We start from the raw sequence: 24,992 nt of genomic DNA, 5'->3' as shown, positions 1-24,992 counted from the left end.
GCTGCAATGAATGGCGTGGCAACCTTAGCCTGGACTCCGACCAAGCCACGCCCCAAGCGTATTTCACTCTGCCCTCCGGAGCTTAGTTATCGGGATAGGGAACTCATGTGTGGGTGCCGGCTATATGAGTAAAATGTCAAGGGGTATAGAACTGGGGACTCAACACAGAGATGCTAGGAACTCTTTATAATGGGCAAAACGAGTGTCTAGACCCGGGAACTCAGCACATGGATGGTGGGAGTACCTGAGTGCAGAGATCTCACCAATAGAGTACCTGAGATATAGCAGAGGCAATAAAAGGGTTTAACTCCCCACCCTCTACCAACCACTGAAATATAACTTTGAGGTGAACTGGCTCTTTAAAATAAACCAGGCGGTGTCGGCATCCCTTCAAAAATCTGTCTGTTATTGAGCGCTCTTTTGCGGCGGCAGTCACTTCTCCACAAAGCAATAACTTTGAAGGCGGCGCTCTAAATTGCCCTTCAGTCTTCATTTTCCATGGCAGCCCATAAATAACCTGATACATCGCTATGTTTGACGGCACTCAGCGCGTCTCGCAGGGGGGGATCCCGGCTGACCTCGATATGTAAATAGCGGCGTGTGAATTATTCACACCAAGGCACGTGCTACACAAGTATAGAGAGTGGCATTGTCCTTTTTTTTTTGTTTTCAGGGAGTTGCAAACTTTTTATTTTGGGATTGCAGAGTTTACTGTGCCGAACAAAGGAAGAAAAATACGTGGCGCTTGACCTATTTTTTATTCAAGATTATAGCATCTTCTGTTTCATCAGAGGTGGGAAAAGACATTTAAAAGCCCAGGGCATCCATCATCAGGGGAAGGGAATAGCCGCTCCAGGTGGGAACCCAGATGAATATCCTCCGTTGCAGACAACTCAGGTGCAGGCAATGCACTTAGCAAAGCAGGAACAAAAATTGTTTCTGGACAGCCGCACTCTGAATAAGTTGTAGCCTTTATTAAAAAAAGGACAGCACTACAAGTCACAGCAACATAAAATAAAACCCGACCCCTGATGCATTTCGCACCGAAATTAGTGCATAGTCATAGCTATGGCAGCTCCCTCTCCTCCAGGCTGGAAAGCATTCGATCGTGAAAAAAAATTCACAGATCTAATGCTTTCAGCCGCGATTGCGGCTGTGTTTACATTCCCGGACCCGGCCTCCGACGATCATAGAGATGACTGGTGACCATCTGGTCACCAGTCTACTCTATGCTTTCCATCCGACGCCGGCGGATCGTTTCTCCGGGTCTCCGATGGCAAAGGAGAGCCCGGAGAAGCAACGAAAGGCGGCGGGGAGGGGGGGACATCCCCTCTCGCCACCTATAAGAACGATCAAGCGGCGGAACTGCCGATATGATCATTCTTATGGTTCACAGATTCGCCGGCTGAAGAGATGGATATCTGAATGATGCCTGTAGCTGCAGGCATCATTCAGATATCCCCACTGAAAGTCCAGGATGTCATATGACGTCCTTGGGCAGGAAGTGGTTAAAGTAATAAATGGCACGACAAGTCGCAGCCTATTGGAGGCAATGGCACTGTTCCAATCAGTGCGACACCAATTTTGCGGCGCCGCAACGATTTTGCAAAATTGGTGGTTATGACTAAGGCCTTATAGGCTGAAACGCGTCAACCTTTCCTATTTGCGTTTGTCTACTGTGGCTTATCAATAAATACGTACATTTTTTAAGCGCAACGACCGGAGTGCGGATCATCTTTTCTTGGTTTGCAATAGTAGTTTCTGCATTACTTTTGCCGATTTCAGGTGCGACTTCAACAGACATCTGTGCATGAAGCCACACACATGTCTATCAAATAGCAGCTGAAATCCGTGCTGACCTTGCTACTTTGAAGTCGCGCTACTTCAAGTGAAGTAGTGCGATTTCAAAGTAGCATCAATGTGAACCAGGGCTAAGGCTGGGTACACACCATCGCCGCATGCGGCTCACAGCAGGGGTCCGGTGCATCCCCATTCACTGTTTCAGGTCCAACTTCAGTCCAAATTTTTGGCTGAATTCAGATCTGAAATGGACCAAAAGACGCACAGGGCTCCTGTGCAAATTCTTACCGGAGCCGCGGCGGAGATATGTGAAACGGCTCCGTAGAGAGCCGGTCAAAATCTCCTGCTATTGCAAAGTGGATGCGGTTTAATGTGAAAAGGGGGACAATGACTGAGGACTCTGATTTGATAGGGGGGCTTAGGACTCTGATGTCAAAGGGGGGCATCTATGGGCATCCGCTCCATAGGGCAAGTGGGGGGGAATTGCCCCCCCCCCCAGAATTGTAAGAGAAGACACTTTACTTGCCCCCTGTGTTGCAATGGCCAGCGCGGCCGCCTCCACTACAGCTGTGGACTTTTTTTTCTAAGTCTGCTGCTGGCCTGGGGCTGCTCTCAGTCTGTTCCGACATATTCACCGCGATACATACAGACACATCCGTCCCTCCCTCCTCACCCCCGGCCCGAGCATTAGATTGGCTCTGCCGCTCGGGCTTAACATCCTGGCTGTTCTGTTTTGTGATTGGCTACCTCAGCCTGCCTGCCTGTGTAAATGTATGTTGCACTTGCTATGCCTATGCCGATCCGGCTGGCGCCAGCTCCTCCCCCAGGTGCGTGGCGTGCAGTGGCTCAGCTCAGCTGTCCAACTTTACAAGCAGCAAATTGCAATATATTATATTCTCCTCCTAACTGGCACAGTGTCCCTGAGTCAAAAAGGGACCAAGCATGGATGACCTTAAAATGATGCCCCCCCTGAAAAAAGTTCAGCGGACGCCCATGGGGGCATCTGATGTGATAGGAGGTGCATTTAAGACAGGAGTGCCTCAAGATTTTGCATACTTTCGAAGGGTGCCGTGAACAAAAAAAGGTTGATAAACGCGGTGTTCTGTCTTCCTCCACCGTTGTAAGCCTATTATAAGTTGTATAAGATTGATGTTTGGCAAAATAGTTCCGAAACAGAACGTTGAACCCGCACGTTTTCTCTAAGCTCCGGTACTTTTGCAAATCCAATAGCTATGAAAGCTGGATTTACACTAAGCTTTGGAGTTTATTTGCTTTTATTTTATCCAGTTTTTATCGGACACAAACCAGGCTGCTCACATTCTTTTAAATCCCTGAAAATCAAATAAACTGTTTCAGTCGGGCTCCACACGACATTCCGAGAGAGATAGGGGGTCTCAAAGGAAAATCTTTAATAATTAAAGTTTTGTAATCAAGCTACAATTGAATATCTAAAGCCATTTTTTAATTATTATTTTTTTTCAGTTGGGGTGCTAGAGCGGGGACGGGTTAGAAGCTCGATTGGGTTCTTATTGCTATCGCAGTCCTTGCCGGGGCGATTCACTCCATTGTCACTGGAGGGACAAGTGAGGGGCAGTCAAACATTGTACAGATTTCACCAAAACAGGAAGTCTTCAAAAGGAAAACTTATTTTGGTGACAACTAAATTCTTCCAAAGCGTTCCATGCCCCAACAGTAAAAACAAAAAAAAAAGTTTTAATTCACACAAAAGTATATAAAATTTGTATTGAAATGCTGAAAGGCTCTAGATGGGGCTTGGTGTTGTTGGATGGGGGTTTGGGGAATCTGACACGTTGGTCCTGTGGAGGCAGGGGTAATCAGCCAAGGTAACTACACCTGGCAGGTAAATTTAGGAGCAACCCTGCCTAAACATCAGGATGTTACATCAGCATGACTCCCGAAGGTATGATGGAGCTTGGCTCCCAAAGGCAGAGGCATGATTGGACTTTCTAGTTCTGCAATAGCTGGAGGGCCGCAGGTTGGACACCCTGGAGGCTCTGCAGCCCTTTGCCTTTATCCGGCCTCTGGGACCCAATTCATTCCACTGATGCAAGGCACTATTCCTCCAACTGACATCAAAGATGGGGTACTATTCTTCCGACTGACACTAGAGATGGGGAACTAATTCTCCCACTGACCCCAATGATGGGGCATTATTCCTCCCACCTACACCAGACATAAGTAAGTGAAATAAGTGAATGCTGGTTAACCCCCCTGGCGGTATTCCCGAGTCTGACTCGGGGTTAGATTTTTGTGACTCGGGCTCGCCTCGCTGAATCCACAGGCAGTGTTTACTTACCTTGTCCCTGGATCCAGCGATGCCACCGCGCTGTGTGAGCGAGCGGGACCTCGCTCGATTCACACAGCGTCCTCCTGTGCCGCCGATCTCCGTTCCCTGCGACGTTACGACGCACGGGAGCGGAGAACGGCGCCAAATTCAAAAACGTAAACAAACACCTTACATACAGTATACTGTAATCTTATAGATTACAGTACTGTATGTAAAAAAAACACACCCCCCCTTGTCCCTATTGGTCTGCCCAGTGCCCTACATTTTCCTTTTTATAATAAAAACCTTTTTTTTTGCCTGCAAACTGTAGATTGTCCATAGCAACCAAAAGTGTCCCTTTATGTCAAAAATGGTTTTAGAGCAGCTAGAAAACAGCGATAATAAATTATAATCACTTGCAGAATTGTGCGATAGCGATTTGTGGGGAAATTCGTCATAAAAAAATAAAAGTAATGACAGCGACAATTCTGCAACTGAGCAAATTTCAGTGATTTTGAGTTGATTACATTATTGAATAATTTTTATTATAATTATATTATTATTTGTTATAATTATTTATAATTATTTATTATATTATAATTTATAATTTTGTTTTTAAAAAAATTTCATACCCGGGATGCCTACAAGACTCTTGTTTGGTCAGATTTAAGTGAGTTATTCCTAAGAATTACAGTATAAAACGCCAAATTTCCTTGCAAATAATGGTACCGCTTTCAGCACCTTTTTTCTGAAAGAATCATAACGCCAGGGAGGTTAATTCACACAGAACAATTGTGCTTGTGGTTTTACTAGACAAAAAAAACGATCCAATTGTTTTCATTAGCAGATCAACTAAAACGAATGTAAGCTTTTGCCCTTTGTACATTACCATGGCTCTTCGACATTTAATTCCTCTGCTACAAACACATCCAGCTATGAGGCTGGAATGGAACCCAGAGCTGAGGTCAGGTAAGGTCTTGTTTGACAGCAGTATCACAAATTGCGCAGTCTCCTGTTCCACAGTTCTGTCATTCTTACAAATGGTACAAGTGCGGGCGTCCCTTGGCTAGTCTAACCACTCTTCATTGTTGGAATTTGTTCTTTTCTTTATTTGTCCACAGTCTATAACGTACATTGCTGGAAAGCCACGTGTGACCGTCCCTCTGTCTTTCTCGCCTCGATTTCTTCCTCCAAGTTGAATAGTGAACCTTAAATTATTAATGGATAGGAATAAATTATTGAGTTTGTTAAAGTGCCATTTGGTGTTTGGTTGGCCAGTCCGTTGGGCTTCTTTTGGGTTCACGGTTGAGTCTTTGCAACCCTTGGCTTGTTTATATGTCTTCACTAGAAGGAACGTATTCCCAAACAAACAAAATGGTCTTCTCCGCTTCTCACATTCAGATAGATTGTTCCCGTTCCTATAACGAGGGAAGCTGGGCTTGTAGATGAGTAGGTCAGGGCCCCATGGCGAACTTTGGACCAAGATGGCCCTAACTACATGCCCTCTCTTATATTCTGTATGAGCCTCTGCTTCCTTTACTGCCCTTCTAACTGTGCACCATATCGCCCCTTTTTTTACCTCATATAAACCTCTTCTTGTTTTTTTGACCTCCTTACTGTATGCCTTCCCCCTTCTTTTACCTTGTATGAGCCTCTGCTACCTTCATTGCCCTGCTGACTTCATGCAATCTCCTTTTTCCACCCTTTATGAGCCTCTACTTCCTTTATTGCCCTTTTTACTGTATGCAGTGTCCATTCTTTGACTCCTTATGAGCCAGAAGCCTCTGCGTCCTTTACTGCCTCCGTACTGTATGCCCTCCTTTTCTTTTACCCCTTAGAAGTCTTTGTTTCCATTACTGCCCTCCTGACTGTATGTCTTCCTCCTTTGTTTACCCGGTTAAGCCTCTGCTTCCTTTTCTGCCCACCTTCATTTACTACTTTTATTATTACACTTTCCCTTTTTCTTTAAATCCCATACTCCAACCCTCTCCGACCATTATTACCCTCTACTGCATATTCACCCTCTTCTTTTACCCCAATCACCCTCCTCTTCATTTACTGATCTCCTTACTATGCATCTCCTTTTTTACCCAGGGATACAGGCCTTCTTTTCCTTTATTGCCCTGCTTACTGTGAGCCCTGCAGTGCTTTCCTGCCCTCCTGGCTGTAAACTCTGCAGTGCTTTCCTGCCCTCCTGGCTGTAAACTCTGCAGTACTTTCCTGCCCTCCTTACTGTGAGCCCTGCAGTGCTTTCCTGCCCTCCTTACTGTGAGACCTGCAGTGCTTTCCTGCCCTCCTTACTATGCGCCCTGCAGTGCTTTCCTGCCCTCCTTACTATGAGCCCTGCAGTGCTTTCCTGCCCTCCTTACTGTAAACTCTGCAGTGCTTTCCTGCCCTCCTTACTGTGAGCCCTGCAGTGCTTTCCTGTCCTCCTTACTGTGAGCCCTGCAGTGCTTTCCTGTCCTCCTTACTGTGAGCCCTGCAGTGCTTTCCTGTCCTCCTTACTGTGAGCCCTGCAGTGCTTTCCTGTCCTCCTTACTGTGAGCCCCGCGGTACTTTCCTGCCCTCCTTACTGTAAGCCCCACGGTGCTATCCTGCCCTCCTTACTGTGAGCCCCACCGCTCCTAAAACGCCCCTGCCCATTGAAATCAATGGGCAGCAGCACTACACAGGCGCTATTAACCCCTTGGGCCGCTGGCAGGGATTAAAATCGCTCCGCTAGTGCGCAAATAGTGGGCGAGCAGCGTTGCTAAAATTATGGTAAAGCGCTGCTAAAACTAGCGTTGCTCTACTGCTGACGCTCTCACCGCCCCAGTGTGAAAGTGTCCTAAGAGCTCCCAACCGGGAACACAGAATGCACAGCGATGTGTAGCAGAGCAGCTCTCAGATGTGCCGACAGCGTTTGCCTTGAGGGGTTGAATGCGACCTGACGGACCTGTGCCCAAATGTGGACGTATACAGAAGGATGGCGTGTCCCTATTCTTTCCCTTCCCTACATGTCTGGAACTTTTCCTTGCCGCTAATCACAGTTCCTGTCAGACAGATGATCGGTCCCTACGCTACCTACACACGAAATGCGCACCAAGCCTGGTGTAACGGAACTATGTATTCTGCCTGGACATCTATTATAATCCTACAGTGGGACATTACTGACAGTTCATTGCAGAAGATACTGGACACATTACAAGTGGTTTATTTTGTCCTGACTAGGTCAATAGGACAATGACCCTTCAATGCTTAGCTCAGGCTATTGAAATGCTAAGTGGAGCCGGCTTGTGAAATACCTTGTTATTGTGTTCTGCAGGTTAATAGCTGTTGTCAGAGACGGGACGTCTCTAGGAGATAATTACCTCCACTAAATGACTTTTAGAATGTGATTGAAGTTCATTGTATGTGTGTGGAATTGCAGACGAGACGCCCACCCACCTCGTCAGGCTAAATGATAGATAATTGGCTCATGTTAATTATTCTGATGGCAAGGGGGTGGGATGTTCAAAATTCTGTATAAAAGTGTGCTGTGTACTTGAAAATAGAGTCTACTTGACCCTTCAAAACGTAGCCCTGTCTCGTTCTTGAAAGGGCATTCGATGGGATTATGATTCTGCTCATTTTACAGCTGACCCTGACTCTCTCTGTCTGGATCTCGTGGATGGGGATATACCGGCGGTACTTGCATATTGCAACTTGCCAGGGAAAAGGACGTCTCCAACGGCTGGTACCCTCTCACTACTTGGGTAGCCGTTACACCTGGGAGCCAAGGACTTCAATAGGCTCTGCTTGACCCAAGATGGCTTCCAGCGTCAAATGGGGTGGCAACATCCAATCGCATAGCTTTTCCATTAACCCGGGAACCCAAAGAACTACAGTATGTTCCTACTACAGTGGAGAAAGTAGACTGCACCTGCCTAAATGCTGTCAGAAAACAGACTTTCCTGCTCAGGTTGTGGCTGCTTTGAACAAAATGTACTGTAAGACTTTGAACATATTTTCTTGACCCATGATTGAGCTGTTTTAAACTGAAAGCTCAATTGGGCATTAAAAACATCAGCCTTTCCCCTGTGAGGCTACACTGCCAGGGCACCTCGGTAAAGTGTAGTCTTAATGAAACCTACAGGAGATCCAGTATAACCACTTTCTGTTTTTTGGGTCCGCATCGCTTCTCCTGCGGCTGCCTAGGTGATACCGGTTACGGGAAGTGCCTCTGTCCGCGCGAGGAGCCTGGGAGTCAGTGAGCTGCAACCAAGACTTCTCCGGCAACACCGCTCCGGAGCTCATCACTAATGATTACCAGATACAATTTTCCTATAATATCTCCCAGGCTGTCGGGGATTGAGCAGATGCGGAGAGGAATTAATCACTTGACTCATCCTTCGCACAAGTCAAGCGATCCGGACAAATAACGATTTAATAAGAAATTCTGTAGACCTCCAAGAAGACTCTCATTTCTCCTCCTCAGCTCCGCGTCCATGGATATTAATAACCCTCGGGCTCTCTCTCTTTCTTTTTTTTTTAAGCCGCTCGCTTCTTGAAATGTCTTAATATCGCAGGACTAATGATTAGGTCCTCCAGGCTGTAATGAAAACTGCCCAAGATTTACATCAAACCTGCGACTTTCACAGCTCCACGTCCCGTAATGACGGGGAAACCAAATAAGTGATGTAGGCTTAAAGCTCCAGGCAAACACCTCAATACATAGTGGTAACCACTAAGCAACGCGGTGACTTTGGGCTAGATTCAGATAGATTCATCGATACACACTTATTGCGATTTTTTTTACCAAAAATAGGTAGAAGAATACGTATCGGCCTAAACTGAGGAAAACATTTTTTTTATATATGTTTTTGGGGGATATTTATTATAGCAAAAAGTAAAAAATATTGCATTTTTTTCTGAATTGTCGCTCTATTTTTGTTTATAGCGCAAAAAATAAAAACCGCAGAGGTGATCAAATACCACCAAAAGAAAGCTCTATTTGTGGGGAAAAAAGGACGCCAATTTTGTTTGGGAGCCACGTCGCACGACCGCGCAATTGTCTGTTAAAGCGACGCAGTGCCGAATCGCAAAACCTGGTCTGGGCATTTAGCTAAAGTTTTCCTTTTAAATAAGTGTTTCGCAATCAGAAGTTTGGGATTCTGTTACTTGGGGTGGGGGGGGGGGGCCTCCAATGTCTCTCAATATCCTCCCGCCTGCCCGAAACGCAAGCGCTCTCTTCCATATCTAATTGTTCGGCGGCAAAGTACAGTTCCTGTATTTTCGTGTTCCTTGTCAGGAATCCCTGGTGTGTTAATTGCGAATGATTGATAGGCCTTTTGTGATCTGCGCCGAGCGTCTGTAGGCTGAGGACAGTTAGTACTGAAGATTGATGTTGATTATTTGCTTCTCAAGGGTAATTGGGAAGTTTTGTGTTAAACTAATAGAGAGGTGTGTGCGTTTGATGGAGGCCCGGAGAAGGAAACAACATTGAAGGGAGGCTGTAAGCGCCCCCCCCCCCCCCCCCCAGAAACCGCGCTGGCACAGATCTCACATTAGCTCGCTGCAGATTTTTTATTTATTTTTTTCAAACTGTCCAGCAAGCTCTGGAAATTTTTAAAATGACGAAACGTAATTTGGCAGAGATGCCCTGCAAAGTATAAGCAGTGTGCAGTTCTCCCCTCCAGGTCCTCCACTGGAGTCCTCCTCTGTGCTGCTCCTTGGCATGAGCTTGCGCCTTCCCCTGGCTGAAATACTGTACTGCACATAGTCGCACTGGCCCAGATTCAAGAAGCAATTGCGCCCGTGTAACCATAGGATACACGGCGCAATTGCTTACTTGCTCCGGTGTAACGAGTGCTCCTGATTCAGGAACCTCGTTACACCGACTGCAGCCTAAAATCTGCGCGGCATAAGGCTCTTATGCCACGCAGATTTTAGGCTGCATTCTTGCGTGGTCCGCTAGGGGGGCGCTCCCATTGTGATCAGCGTGTAGTATGCAAATTGCATGCTACCACTGATTCACAAATTTGCGCGGGCCCTGCGCAAGCCAGGTATGGAGTTTCTGTACGGCAACTTTAGCGCAAGGCTGCCCCTTCTAATAGTAGGGGCAGCCAATGCTAAAGTATAGCCGCCGCTCCCGCGACGTGAAATTTGAATTTCACGTCGTTTGCGTAAGTGATTCGTGAATGGTGCTGGACGCCATTCACGTTCACTTTGAAGCAAATGACGTCCTTGCGACGTCATTTGCCGCAATGCACGTCGGGAAAGTTTCCCGAGGGAGTATGCGCTGTACGCTCGGCGCGGGAGCGCGCCTAATTTAAATGATTCCTGCCCCCGGCGGGATCATTTACATTGCGCACGCTTACGCCGGGCAATTTTGCCGGCGCGCCCTCGCAATTTACTGGGCCACTGTTTTTATGTAATATCACCATGGGGCTCGGTAAAAAAAAGCTAACAAGTTCAGAAAAGCTTTAGAATTACTGCTCTGTAGATTACAAGAGGTTCCTTGAGCAGTGGTGAATTGACACCCCTCCCAATGGTGCATGCATTCAGGGCCGGGACAAGGGATGGGCATGAGGGAAGGCTGCCCTGGGCACTGTGGTATCATGAGGGGTAGGGGGGCACCACAAGCAGATTTGGGGGGGAGGGAATTTGTGTTGGACGGGGGATTTTGGGGGTGGGTGGTAGGGGGTAAGAATTGTTCTAGGAGGGGAAATTTGGGTAGGTGTGCTGGGAGTGGTAATTTGGGGGGATTTGTGTTGGAAGGGGGATGGGTGAAGGAGGGAGTGATTTGTGGGGGGGGGGGGGGGGTTGTACTAAAAAAGGCAATATGGTTCTGAGGAGGGATTTGTGCTAAGATCGAAAAACTAAATTTGGAGGGGGGGGGATTTATGCTAGAAGGGACGATTGGGGGTATTTGTGCTAGGGCGAGGGGATTTGGAATGGGGGAGAGGTTTTGTGCTCGGAGGGGGAATTTGAGGGGTAGAGGACTTGTGCTAGGGGGGAAGTTTTTGGGGGGGGGGATTTGTGCTGAGGGCATATGGGAAGAGAGAGGATTTGAGCTGGGGGTGGGGCTAACATTTATGCCAGGAGAGGGGATTCCAGCAGGGGTGTGGCTTTGTACTGGGAGGAAGGGGGGAGCTTAGGGGGAGCATGCAGATTAGTGCTCAATTTTTTTTTGGGAGGGGGGTGATTTTTGCTGACACATAATCATACATCTTGGGGTGGGGCACAATTTGGCATGTTTGCCCTGGGCTCCAGAGAACCTTGTCCCAGCACTGCATGCATTGCTCTGATGATGACCTTTGGAGCTTTTCTTCTTCTTTCTCAGAAATCTAGCCACCAATGATCTTTTCAGCTGACTGCTTTGGGGGACATTCATCCAGGGCCACTGCTACCACTAGGCAAACTTGGCAGCCACTTAGGGCACCCTACTGCCTAGGGGCGCCCGGCCACTGGTGTTCCTACTCTCTTCTCTCTGCAGCAAGCAACTAAGTCTCAGCATCAGCAGGCAGCCACCGATCCATTTCCACATAGTGTCAGAGGCGCATCGGCAGTGTAGGACTGTGTCCTTCTCACACTGATTAACAATCTCCAGAGGGCTTTTCCTACTGACCACTGATGTAAGGGAGTTTGGCATTCCTGTTTTATGGAAATGAGCCCCTCTGAGTTGATCGTCAAAGTTGATCTTTGTGTTGTGAGCATAAAATGGCAGATGAAGACGCCGCGGTGCTCATTGACCGCCGGCAAGCCGGTCCAGTCCGCTGAGTGCCTATGAGAGACGTCGCGTCGCTGCCAATAATAACATGGTCAGACTTGTGTAGAGCCTGTTGCTTAGCAACCATGGCCGTCTCCGCACAAAGTAATTCCCGGATCCCTGTACGGCAGGACCAGGCGTTTGTTCACCTTCGACCTTTGTAAACGGCAGAGGATTTCCAATCATTCCATCTCTTCGCTGTATATACAAAGCTGAAGATGTATTGCTAAACCTGCCGAGCGGAGAAAACAATTCTACCTGAGCCAAAGAGACTGAAAAAAATAAATGGTTACAAATAGTTTACTCGCAGATAGGGATGAGCGGAAGGATTTTGGCCGCATTGACTTTTGCCACAAAATTACCAATTTTGCCATTGGTGAAGTTTTGCTAAAGCGGTGTTGCCGAGTTGCTTCTGTAAAATTAGCTTTGAAAGTGTCTTTTTTTTTTAAAATTTATTGTGTGTGTTTTTGGTGGTATCTTAGTTGTTTATTTATTATTTTATTTATTGTGTGTGTTTTTGGTGTTATTTTAGTTGTTTTTTTATTATTTTATTTATTGTGTGTGTTTTGGTGGTATTTAAGTATTTTTTTTTATTTATTGTGTGTGTTTTTGGTGGTATTTTAGTTGTTTTTTTATTATTTTATTTATTGTGTGTGTTTTTGGTGGTATTTTAGTTGTTTTTTTATTATTTTATTTATTGTGTGTGTTTTGGTGGTATTTAAGTTTTTATTTTTTTATTTATTGTGTGTGTTTTTGGTGGTATTTTAGTTGTTTTTTTATTATTTTATTTATTGTGTGTGTTTTTGGTGGTATTTTAGTTGATTTTTAGTTGTTTTTTCCCATTTCCTTTCTCTTTCTTCTTCCCTTCTTTCTTTCTTTTTTCCCCATTTCCTTTCTCCTCTGGTCGGATTGTCTGCAAAAACAGGTCCGTCTGAGGTTTGTCAAATCGTCAGATCGTGTGTACGAAGCATAAGAATCATTTGTATTCTTTCTTGGTGGTGATGTATTTCTTCTAGATTTGTGCAGTAATCCAGTGTGAGACTTTACGGGCCAGATTCACAGAGAGATACGACGGTGTATCTCCTGATACGCCGTCGTATCTCCTGATACGCCGTCGTATCTCCTGATACGCCGTCGTATCTCCTGATACGCCGTCGTATCCCCTGATACGCCGTCGTATCTCTGACTTAGGCCGGTCGTATCTATGCGCCTGATTCATACAATCAGTTACGCATAGATATGCCTAAGATCCGACAGGTGTAACTGTGTTACACCGTCGGATCCTAACTGCAATTTAAAAATGGCGCGGGGGGCGTTCTCGCTGATTTACACTGAGAAATATGTAAATCAGCGAGATGCGCCAATTCACGAACGTACGCGGACCCGACGCAGTGTTGTTACGACGTTTCCGTAGCGGTTTTCCCGGCGTATACTTACCCCTGCTTCTATGAGGTGCAGCCAATGTTAAGTATAGCCGTCGTTCCCGCGTCGATTTTTGTTTTTTTTACGTCGTTTGCGTACGCCGATTCAGAAACCCGCTCGCCGCAAGTTACGCTCACGCCGAAACCACTGACGTCCTAGCGACGTCAGTGGGAGCAATGCACGCCGGGAAATTTCGCGGACGGCGCATGCTCATTTAAATTGGCGCGGGGACGTGCCTGATTTAAATAGTACACAATTTGAATTCCGCCGGGCGATTTACGATCCGCCGCCACAAGTTTGGAGGTAAGTGTTTAGTGAATTAGCCACTTGCCTCTCAAACTTGCGGCAGCGGATCTTAAATCACATAGATCACGCGGATCTATGTGAATCTAGCCCTTCCTCTGTAATAAAGACCAGTCACTGCTGCTCTCTCTCCTAGTGCAGGTTGACTGGTCTTGTCTCCGCCCCCTCCTGTAGTTCTCTGCAGGAAGCCTGTAGTAGGTGGAGCTTCTGGGCCCCTCCCACAACTCTGCAGCCGGGCCATGTACAGCATAGTGTTGAGATCACTGCTACTTTTACAAGGTTTGCAAAGTCTTTTGCTGCACAGAAAGTGGATTTATATCCATTGACGCTCCTGCGCAATGTATAAATGAAAGTTTTCATGCCTGGAATTCAGCTTTAAAAAAAAAAAAGTCATCATATATCAGTGCATCCGAGCTGCGCGGCATCTTTATGTTGTGATAAATTCACAGGAGCATCCCTGGCTGTCAGTGCGCCAATTATACTGTTTGCCCACAGATCGCGTTTCTGTTCGGCACGTACGAGCCCCCCCCCCCCCCCCCACTGATAGGATTGTGACTTTCTTCACGGTAACCATTCAGACACCTCCCGCTTGTACACTAAATCTATATTAATATCTGTGTTGTTACAACCGTCGCAACTCGGCTGTAAAAATACGACATTTATATGCCGAATGCAGATGAATTTTAGCAGGATTAACGTTCGAGCCGGGTCTAGATTACAGCTAAATCTGCAAATATGTTTGACTTAGATGGGCTGGATAATTAGATTCAACTGAGTTCTTCTGCAAATAAAGAGATTTTCCTTTTTTTCTAAATGTTATCTATTAAATAAACAAAACATGCCGGTGTTGGAAGATTGCCGTCCTGTGACGCAGTGCGCTTGTATTTTATTTTTAAATGGTGGGCCAGTCATTCCTTTCTGAATCGGCTTTGTATGTGCGTAGGAGTGTGCTGGATTTCCGTAGGGAACGTATGGAGGGTGAGCTGGCCATCCTTTGTTGATTTGGAGGAGTGGTTGCCAAAAGTCGCTTCACTGGACCGATATTTGCGGACTACCAAGGGGCCGCTATTCTTTTTTTAATCTCTTGCTTGCAGACCATGTCACGCACTTATACGTTGGCAAAATGGCACGGCTGCCCAAAGCAACGTATATATATATATACGTTGCTTCAAATTTTGCGCCGCAGACCGCAAGCTCCGTGACCGACCGTGGAACCTGCGGACTCGATGTCCGCCAGTGTCCCGCGATCATGTCACACGGAGCCAAGGCCACCATTAGGAATTATGGGGCCCCTTACACAGCTTCAGCAGGCATGGGCCCCCTGGAGCAGAGAATCAGGGGGTGGGGGGCGCCGCTAATTGAGAGAATATTGAGAAGCGGGGGTGCCACGAATTGAGGGGTGGTTGCCCTGGGGACATTTGGGCCCCTTACAAATAAAATTAAAAAAATATATATATATATATAAAACAAAAAAAACGAGAACCTTAAGGCTACTTTCACACTGAAGCGCTGGGTGCGCTGGCGATAAAAACGCTGATATTTTTAGTGGCGGTTTACCGTTTTGTTTGCGCTGAGTTTTTCGTCCACTAGCGTTGCGGTTTTAATCCCCACTAGCGGCCGAAAAAGGGTTAAAACCGCCCGCAAAAACGCCTCTTTGCGTCGGTTTCCGGGCAGGTTGGAGGCGCTACCCCATTGTTTTCAATGGGCAGGGGCGCTATAGGAGGCTTCTACCGCGCCTTAAAGATGCCGCTGGCAGGACTTTTTTTAGCGTCCCGCCAGAGCAACGCTCCAGTGTGAAAGCCCTCAGGCCTTCACACTGGATAGAAAGGAGCAGTGGCGGCTGGTGCTCCAAATTTTTGAGGGGGCACAAACAAACGAAAAAATAAAATAAAAACAATTGCAACCTCACTGTGCCTATCAAACGCAGCCACTGTACCCATCAAACGCAGCCACTGTGCCATCAATTGTCGCCACTGTGCCATGCCATCAATTGTCGCCACTGTGCCATCAATTATCGCTACTGTGCCATGCCATCAAATGCAGCCACTGTGCCATGCCATCAAACGCAGCCACTGTGTCATCATTTATCACCACTGTGCCCATCAATTGTCACCACTGTGCCATGCCATCAAATGCTGCCACTGTTCCATCAATTGTTGCCACTGTGCCCATCAATTTTCACCACTGTGCCATGCCAAACCCAGCCACTGTGCCATCAAACGCAGCCACTGTGCCATGCCATCAAACGCAGCCACTGTGCCATCAATTGTCACCACTGTGCCCATCAATTGTCGCCACTGTGCCCACATCAGTTGTCGCCACTGTGCCCATCAATTGTTGCCCTGTGCCCATCAATTGTCACCACTGTGCCCATCAATTGTCACCACTGTGCCCATCAATTGTAGCCACTGTGCCCTGTAAAATGCTGCCAGATTGCCCCCCCCCCCCCTCCGCCCGGCACTTACCTTTCTGGGGGTCAGCCATCCTCCTTCCACGGTCCCTCAATGTCTTCTCCCGCCCTCGATGACGCTTCAGCCAATCAGGTTACCAATAACCAGAACCGGTGGACCTACTTGGCTGAGACGCCTGTCAGTGTTAGCCAGGGAACGCACACCCCGTGGGTCCCCTGGTTAACTATTAGGAAGCCGATTACAGCCCTCAGGCTGTAATCGCAAAACCGCTGGCTCTGATAGGCACTTCCAGCCAACCAGCTGCTGTTATTCAGATGGCCGGCGCTCACCAGGGGGCCGTCCATCTGAATAGTGATGCAATGCATGAATCCATGTATTCTTGTATTGTATTTCAGTGGCGGTGCGGGAGCGAGAGGGGGCGGCGCTCCTGCTCCCTCTATGGACGCACTGCCACTGGAAAGGAGAGGCTCTTTCCTGGGCGCATTGCAGACGCTATTTTTAGCGCAATAGCGCATGCAAGGCGCCTCAGTGTGAAAGCAGCCTTAGTGCCACTTTAATTTGTTAAATGCTTGTTTGCTTAAAAAGCCTTAATTGAGTATAATTTGTTAGAACAGCAATGGAAGCGCATGGTACATTTCCTATTGTGACTTTCTAATAGTCAAGCCATATGGATTTCTTCAGCTGCTTCCTAGCGGCCTCGTCTCCAGAGTTGCCAGGCTTTTTCTCTGGTGTCTGGAGTGCCTGAAGACATTGCAGTGCAATTATCCCATTCCCACGTCTCAATTAATCATTCCGCCTTGCTCCATAATAGACGGTCGCAGTGCCAGTGGCGTGACTCTACAGTTTCTCTTCGGATGGCTGGGCTGGATGTGTCCCGTCACTTTCAGCCAATACGTGGTTCCATCTGAGACTACCGGCCTTGTTTTAATTAATCAGCCAGCCTCTATATTGGTGTGTTCAGAGACAGATCAACCTAATTTTTTAGAGCGTTTTGAGAAAAGAGACCCACGGGGATGAGCGAGGGGTGATGATCAGAGGATTCAACCTTTAGAAACATTAAGTTATGCGCTCGGTTTCTACTAAACATCTCCATGGGCCAGATTCACAAAGAGATATGACGGCGGATCTCTGAGATCCGACGGTCGGATCTATGCGACTGATTCATAAGAATCAGTTCCGCATAGATCTCCCTTAGATCCGACTGGTGTAAGTGACTTACACCGTCGGATCTTAGGCTGCAATCTCCCGCCGGCCGCTAGGTGTCGCCTCGGTCTTTTACGCGTTGGATATGCAAATGAGGAGAACCGCCGATTCAGAAACGAACGCCCGCCCGTCGCTTTTTTTTTACGTAGTTTGCGTTCGGCTTTTTCCGGCGGATAGTTACCCCTGCTATGTGAGGGGTAGCTAATGTTAAGTATGGCCGTCGTTCTCGCGCCGAGTTTCAAATTTTTACGTCGTTTGCGTAAGTCGGTCTGGAATACGGATGGCAGCAATTGACGTTGCCGCCGAAAACAATGACGTCCTAGCGACGACATTTGGAGCATGCGCACTGGGAAATTTCGCCGGCGGCGCATGCGCAGTTAAATCGGAACGCGCCTGATTTAAATTGTACACTCCCCCTAGCCGCGGAATTTGAATTCCGCCGGGGGAGTTACGATCCGACGGTGCAATTTTCGAGGTAAGTGCTTTGTGAATACTGCACTAGCCTCGCTAAATTGCACCGGCGGATCGTAAATCACATAGATTACGCGGATCTAAAGATCTGCTAATCTATGTGAATCTAGCCCCATGTCTATAAAGGAAAGTTGAACTTGTTTGTTACTGCTAACTTCCATCGGCCAAGACAAGGAGGAGTTTGTAGAGTTTTGGAAGCCTGGATAGAATAGTTTATTGGAACAAGTTAAAGGGGTTGTAAAGGTACAATTATTTTTTCCTAAATAGCTTCCTTTACCTTAGTGCAGTCCTCCTTCACTTACCTCATCCTTCCATTTTGCTTTTAAATGTCCTTATTTCTTCTGAGAAATCCTCGCTTCCTGTTCTTCTGTCTGTAACTCCACACAGTAATGCCAGGCTTTCTCCCTGGTGTGGAGTGTCATGCTCGCCCCCTCCCTTGGACTACAGGAGAGTCAGGATGCTCTCTACGTTGCAGATAGAGAAAGAAACTGTGGGCCAGATTCACAGTGGAGATACGACGGCGTATCTGCTGATACGCCGTCGTATCTCTGTTTCTATCTTTGCGACTGATTCATAGAATCAGTTACGCATAGATATCCCTAAGATCCGACAGCTGTAATTGTTTTACACTGTCGGATCTTAGGATGCAATACCGCGGCCGCCGCTGGGGGGAGTTTGCGTCGTAAACCAGCGTCGGGTATGCAAATTAGGAGTTACGGCGATTCCCGACGGTTTTTCGGGGTCGCTATGTCGCCGCTCGTCTAGTTTCCCGTTGCAAAGTTAGTTTTTTTTGGTGCCCTAACTTTACACAGCAATCGTATTGCTGTATAAAGTATGGCCGTCGTTCCCGCGTCGAAATTTAAAAAAAAAAAGTTGTTTGCGTAAGCCGTCCGGGAATACGGAATTACGCTCCGCGCGTCGGCGTTCGAAAAAATGACGTCACGGCGCACAATGCACGGCGGGAGTTCGAAAACGGAGCATGCGCGGTATGTCCGGCGCGGAAGCGCGCCTAATTTAAATGGCACACGCCCATTTAAATTGGCCCGCCTTGCGCCGGAGGCCGCCGGCGTAGGTTTTCATCGCAAGTGCTTGGTGAATCAGGCACTTGCGATGAAAAATTGCGGCGGTGTAACGTATCTATGATACGTTACGCCGCCGCTGCCCTACGTGAATCTGGCCCTGTGTGTTAGTGGGCGTCCTGACTCTCCTGTAGTCCAAAGGATGGGGCGAACATGACACTCCACACCAGGGAGAATGCCTTGCATAAATAGTCTCTCCAGTAGCCAAGAACAATAGACCCCACCCTTAACAGTAGACCCCTCCAAGCACCAACTGACCCCCCCAGCACCAATAGATGCCCCACCAGCAACAATAGTCCTCTCCCTGCAACAAAAGATTCCCCCCAACAGCTAGCATCAATAGACCCTCCAGGAGACCCCAGCACCCTTTGCCATTACATACATTCAGCTCTGCCTGACTATGGCCACACTATGGACTAATTAAATGACAAGTTTCTCTTAGGGACTCCTCGCGCACACGTCTTCAGAGATGAGAAGGTTATTGCGTCTCCGATTTTGAAGTTGCAGTAGAATTGATCGCACTCTCTCTACTCCTTCCCCTCTCCTCTCTCCCCCCTCCTCAGCTCTGGGAACAGGCAGCAAATCAGCGAATTAATTAACAATTTCTGGCATCTGTGTACTCAGGGACACGGGGGAACAACTCCCAGAGCAACACTGCGGATCCTGCACAATCTGATTGCAAGCTGAGACAGGGGACAGGACCAAACTCCCGTACAGCCTAAAAAAAAAATGGGACAGATGCCGCCATTAAAGGGAACCGGTCTTAGGAGAAAGCTATGCAGGCTCTTAAACTGTTAAAAGTTCCCTTTCAAAGGCAGCCACCACTAAAATATCATATAAGCTTTCACATTGATGTAGTCCAGTGGTTCTCAACCTTCTGGTGCAGTGACCCCTTGATACAATTTCCCAAGTTGTGGGGACCCCTAAAAGTAAAATTATTTTCGTAGCGTGGGTTGTCAGCACCCAAGGCAAGACAAGTAATTTGCACCCCTAACCCACAGGCATTTAGCGCTACCTGAGTCCTTTTAGTGGCAACTATATTCACAGGCAGTGTTACTCACTGTGTCTCCGGCTTCTCTGTGTCTCCGACTTTGTGGTGTCTAGCAGTGACACCTATGCCGAAACCAGGAGATAGGGTCTCATCCAACCCCTCCCACTTCACATTCCTCACCAGTCAGCTGACCTCTAGTCTTTGCCCCTCAGCCATGCTGTGAACGTGTGCCTGCGAAGAGGCTGAGTGGGTGGCCACGGGCTCCAGGAACAGCCCAGCTGGGCGGCCACAGGCTCCAGGGATAGCCCTGCTGGGTGGCCGCAAAAAGGCTGGGAGAGTGGTGTGAGCTTCAGGAACAGCCCAGAATTCAATGACCCCTGGCGAATCATCATTCGACCTCCGAGGGGGTCCCGACCCTCAGGTTGAGAACCACTGGTGTAGTCTCATCCAACTGGGCTTGTTCTGCAATGTTCCGGACATTTTGTGGCTTGGAGAGGTACTAATGCAGTGGTTCTCAATCTTTCTAGTGCCTTGACCCCTTGATAAAATTTACCAAGTTGTGGGGATCCCGAACAGTAAAATTATTTTTGTAGTGTGGGTTGTCAGCACCCAAAGCAAGACAAGTAATTTGCATCCCTAACCCACGGACTTTTAGCGCTCCCTGAGTCCTTTCCACTTTCTCTCCCTTTTTATTTGTTCCTCCCCCTCTTTCCTCTTGCTTCCATGTATTCTCTATTTTTATTCCTTCTCTTACTCCTTGGTGGGGGGGGGGGGGGGGGATGAGTGGCAGTGCTGGCGGGCAGTTGGTTTGAGTGGCAGTGCTGGGGGGGGGGGGGGGAGTCCTGATCAGCCAACTTAGGTGCTCTTGATCAAGGTGATTTGCTGATCTGAGAACTGTAGTGGGGACATTTGATGGCAACTATGATTACAGGTAGTGTTACTCACTGTGTCTCCGGCTTCACTGTGTCTCTGACTTTGTGGTGTCTCGTAGCAGTGACACCTATGCCGAAATCAGGACATAGGGTCTCCTCCAGCCCCTCCCACTTCACATTCCTCATCAGTCAGCTGACCTCTAGTCTCTGCCCCCAGGCATGCCGTGAACTTAATGGGCGGCTATGAAGAAGCTGAGTGGGCGGCCACAGGCTTTTTATTTTATTCCTGTAAGACCAACACAGAGGCAGTGCCAGTGTTCTGACAAGAAATGCCCCCTGTCGAGAAATGGCTGCCCAGTACGGAGCCACTGAAAGCCTCCGAACATTGGAATTTACGATGAGCTGTAGACGGCACCTGCGCACAATAGCCGACATTGTGCTACATGCTCCCGATGCTTGTGCAAGGGGCGGATTTTTTCATGATGGGTGCATGTGAGGGGCGGATGCCTACAGACGGGGGCGTATTTTGTAATGATGGGCAGTGCTGTTAAGATGGGGGCAGAATTTTTCAGGAAACTCAAACGCATTCCCCTAAACAAATATATCTCTGCTATTCCTCCTACACACGCAGGGAGCGTGTGGAACAATGTTGGCTATTGTGCACAGGTGCAGTCTACAGCGGCTCCGCACTGCGCAGGTGCAGTACAGGGCGGGCATAATTCGACAGGGGGCATTTCGCGACAGGACACCGGGACAAGGTCATACAGTACCCCGCCCCTGCCCCCCAATTTATTGCGGTTTTAAGAGTTGGTGTCTGTTCAAGAGAAAGAAAAATATACAGGTCACCGAACAGGTAGTCTCCAAATTACATCCCTCTTCTTGATTTTATCTGGCCCTTAGGGCATACTTACTCCCTTACTGTCAGCAACAGTGGGGCATAGTTCCTTCCACTGACACCAATGATGGGGCACTGTTCTCCAACCAACACCAATGATGGGGCACTATTCCTCCTCTTAATACAAAAAATGGGCATTGTTTATTTCCACTGACACCAGGATATTTTCTACCCCCACTGGCCACAGTCCAGAGCCCCAGAAAAATGCATTATGCTGTGCATGGGCCCTTGAAGTATGGAAAAAATTCTAATGATTTTTGCTTTCTTGTTTTTACATTAAATGTTGAAACTCTCCTAAAATCGTAAGGATTTTCTAACACGTTGGTATGATGGACATCTTAGGCCCGAATGACAATTAGTGATGCTTAATATTTAATGCCTCTTAATAACCTGCCGCTCCCTCTCCCGTAACCACCAGCATGTCCCCTCGTGGCCTAATCGGTGTCTAATGTGCGATGATAGGTGCAGCTATGAAATATTGTTCAATTAAACGGAAAATGGGATTTTGCAGATGATTTATTGCACATTAATGGCGTTCGCGTTTTGGTGCCGCCTCTCTGCGTGTAATGAAGTCACAGTCCATGAAGCAGTTTTCTGCCCACTGGACTGAAAGGAGAAATTTTTCAGAATTTGTCCGAAAGTCCTTCAAGAACCTCCGTAGTCACCCGTCACGCCCAGAGTCAGTGGAGTGATGCATCTCCTAAAGCCTAACTCCATTCCAACCATTTTTTGTTTAGATAGAACGGGGGAGGGTTTTGAACCTCCTCTGTGGGCAGGAGGAAGCATTTCCTCAGTCTCCAATCTCTGATTTTGCATTGACGTCAATTGGATGCAATTTTGAGACTCAGGTACCTTTGCTTTGCGGATCACAGGTGCAAACTCAGATCCAGAGGATCAACTCGGCTCCACGCTGGATTCCAGCAACCACCAGATAGGCCTACTCTCACTGGCCTAGCAGCTGGTGCGAAGCTCGCTAAAGTCTCTGCCACAGACTCGATCAGTTGGTCGTGCCGTCCCACGATCGTCTGCCACAAGATCGTGCGACTACTCACGCACTTTGTAGAAATTTCAATAGAGTACATGACTCACGGTGCCAAGAATCTTTCAGCCAACCCAGCAGCACAGTGAGGTAAAACTGACAGGATAAGTCCTTCAATTGAATCCCAGTGGTTCAGCTCCCTTGACGTAGGCGAGATAGTGAAGGACCATCCCTGGACTAGTAGACCCCGGCAATCTCTGGACCTATTCCCAGTTACAAAGCCTCGGGCCAGCCGGCCCCGAGACCATAAAAAGCTCACACGTCACCTGAGGCCAGGAGGGCCATCAGGTCAGGATCGGAACACCCTGCCAAAACGGTGTCCGTCCCTTAAGTACCCTCCCCCAGAATGCACAGCGGGTTGACCACCCCCCCCTGAGCCACTTTCTGGAAAGAGGTACCCAATGCATCCAGCCTGTTGCCTTTCCAACCTTGACCTGCGGTGACAGCGACACCCACGGATGTCGACGGCAGCTTCACTTTGTGGGCGGACGCAGAGGAGGCAGCCAACAACAGAAACCCCATAGTAACTCTATGGGTGACGTCACTTCCTGTTCATTTCACAGCCAATGTCGGCTGTGTCCTTTGTAGAGCTTCCGTCGCTGGACACCGGACCGGATTTCTTCTTTACAGGGCTAGATAGGTAGGTTTTAGATTGTGGATGTCTGTAGATGTAGAGATTTTAGTGTTGGGGTGGACTTCCCCTTTAAAAAAGGGCCACCGAACCGTGGTTAACCACTTCCCGACCGCCGCATGTATATGTACGTCCACAGAATGGCACGGACAGGCAGATGGGCGTACAGATACGTCCTTGCCTTCTAGCGGGTGGGGGGTCCGATCGGGACCCCCCCGGCTACATGCGGCGGTCGGATTCCCGCTGGGAGCGATCCGGGACGACGGTGCGGCTATTCGTTCATAGCCGCTCCGTCGCGATCGCTCCCCGGAGCTGAAGAACGGGGAGAGCCGTATGTAAACACGGCTTCCCCGTGCTTCACTATGGCGCTGCATCGATCGTGTGATCCCTTTTATAGGGAGACTCGATCGATGATGTCAGTCCTACAGCCACACCCCCCTACAGTTGTAAACACACACTAAGTGAACACTAACTCCTACAGCGCCCCCTGTGGTTAACTCCCAAACTGCAACTGTCATTTTCACAATAAACAATGCAATTTAAATGCATTTTTTGCTGTGTAAATGACAATGGTCCCAAAAATGTGTCAAAATTGTCCGAAGTGTCCGCCATAATGTCACAGTCACGAAAAAATTCGCTGATCGCCGCCATTAGTAGTAAAAAAATATTTTTTATAAAAATGCAATAAAACTATCCCCTATTTTGTAAACGCTATAAATTTTGCGCAAACCAATCGATAAACGCCTGTTGCGATTTTTTTTTACCAAAAATAGGTAGAAGAATACGTATCGGCCTAAACTGAGGAAAAAAATTATTTATATATGTTTTTGGGGATATTTAATATAGCAAAAAGTAAAAAATATTGATTTTTTTTCAAAATTGTCGCTCTATATTTGTTTATAGCGCAAAAAAATAAAAACCGCAGAGGTGATCAAATACCACCAAAAGAAAGCTCTATTTGTGGGGAAAAAAGGACGCCAATTTTGTTTGGGAGCCACGTCGCACGACCGCGCAATTGTCTGTTAAAGCGATGCAGTGCCGAATCGCAAAACCTGGCCTGGGCATTTAGCTGCCTAAAGGTCCGGGGCTTAAGTGGTGAACTTTGATTTTTTTCATGTTGTTCAGGTAGATCTCCACCTATCATTGCCTACCCCGGCCCTACGGGTTTGAGATCTGTCCTCCTGTAGGGAAAAGCAGATAAAGGCATTCAAAAACAGATTGGCTGATCAGTTCACCCTAAATGGTCCTAAGTCTTCAGGAACCAGAACTGTGAATGAGTAATGGAAACCTCTTTGGGTTGAAAGCTTTACTTTCAATCTTCAGCACTGCAAGGTAGCGTTGCTAACTCCTGAGCCTCTCTGATAGATTTATTACATTCTTGATAATGAATCTTTGCCGAATCAGATTTTAATGTGCCTATGAGGGAACATTGTGCTTCCGCTATTAAATTAGGTTAGGTTATTATCCGTGACATTAGCCGGGACCTGACTAAACTCATCCTGGATAACTGCCAATATTCTGCTGACCTTGGAAATCTGAATCTTATCGCATCCTCGCTCGCCTTAAACTGGACTCGTCCGCCGAGGTACAAGTTGCAGTCGGCAGGTTTTAATTAACCTCTAGGTGAAATCCAATCTGTAATACTCGTGCCCCTATCAAAGCCTTGCGTCTGACAACTTGCATCAATATCACTTTCATGTCAGTGACAAATAGAATGGAGTTATTTTTTCCACCCCGGTAATAGGCGCTGAGCGCGGGCTGCGGGAACGATAAGATTGCCACCTAATACTTAGAGAGATGAGCTGGAATACAGGTGCTGCGGCATGATCCTGACAGATAGCTGAGAATTACTTTGTGAT

This window comes from Rana temporaria, chromosome 10, assembly GCF_905171775.1.
Source record: "Rana temporaria chromosome 10, aRanTem1.1, whole genome shotgun sequence".
In the NCBI taxonomy this organism is placed as follows: Eukaryota; Metazoa; Chordata; class Amphibia; order Anura; family Ranidae; genus Rana; species Rana temporaria.
Note: the sequence above shows the minus strand (reverse complement) of the source record.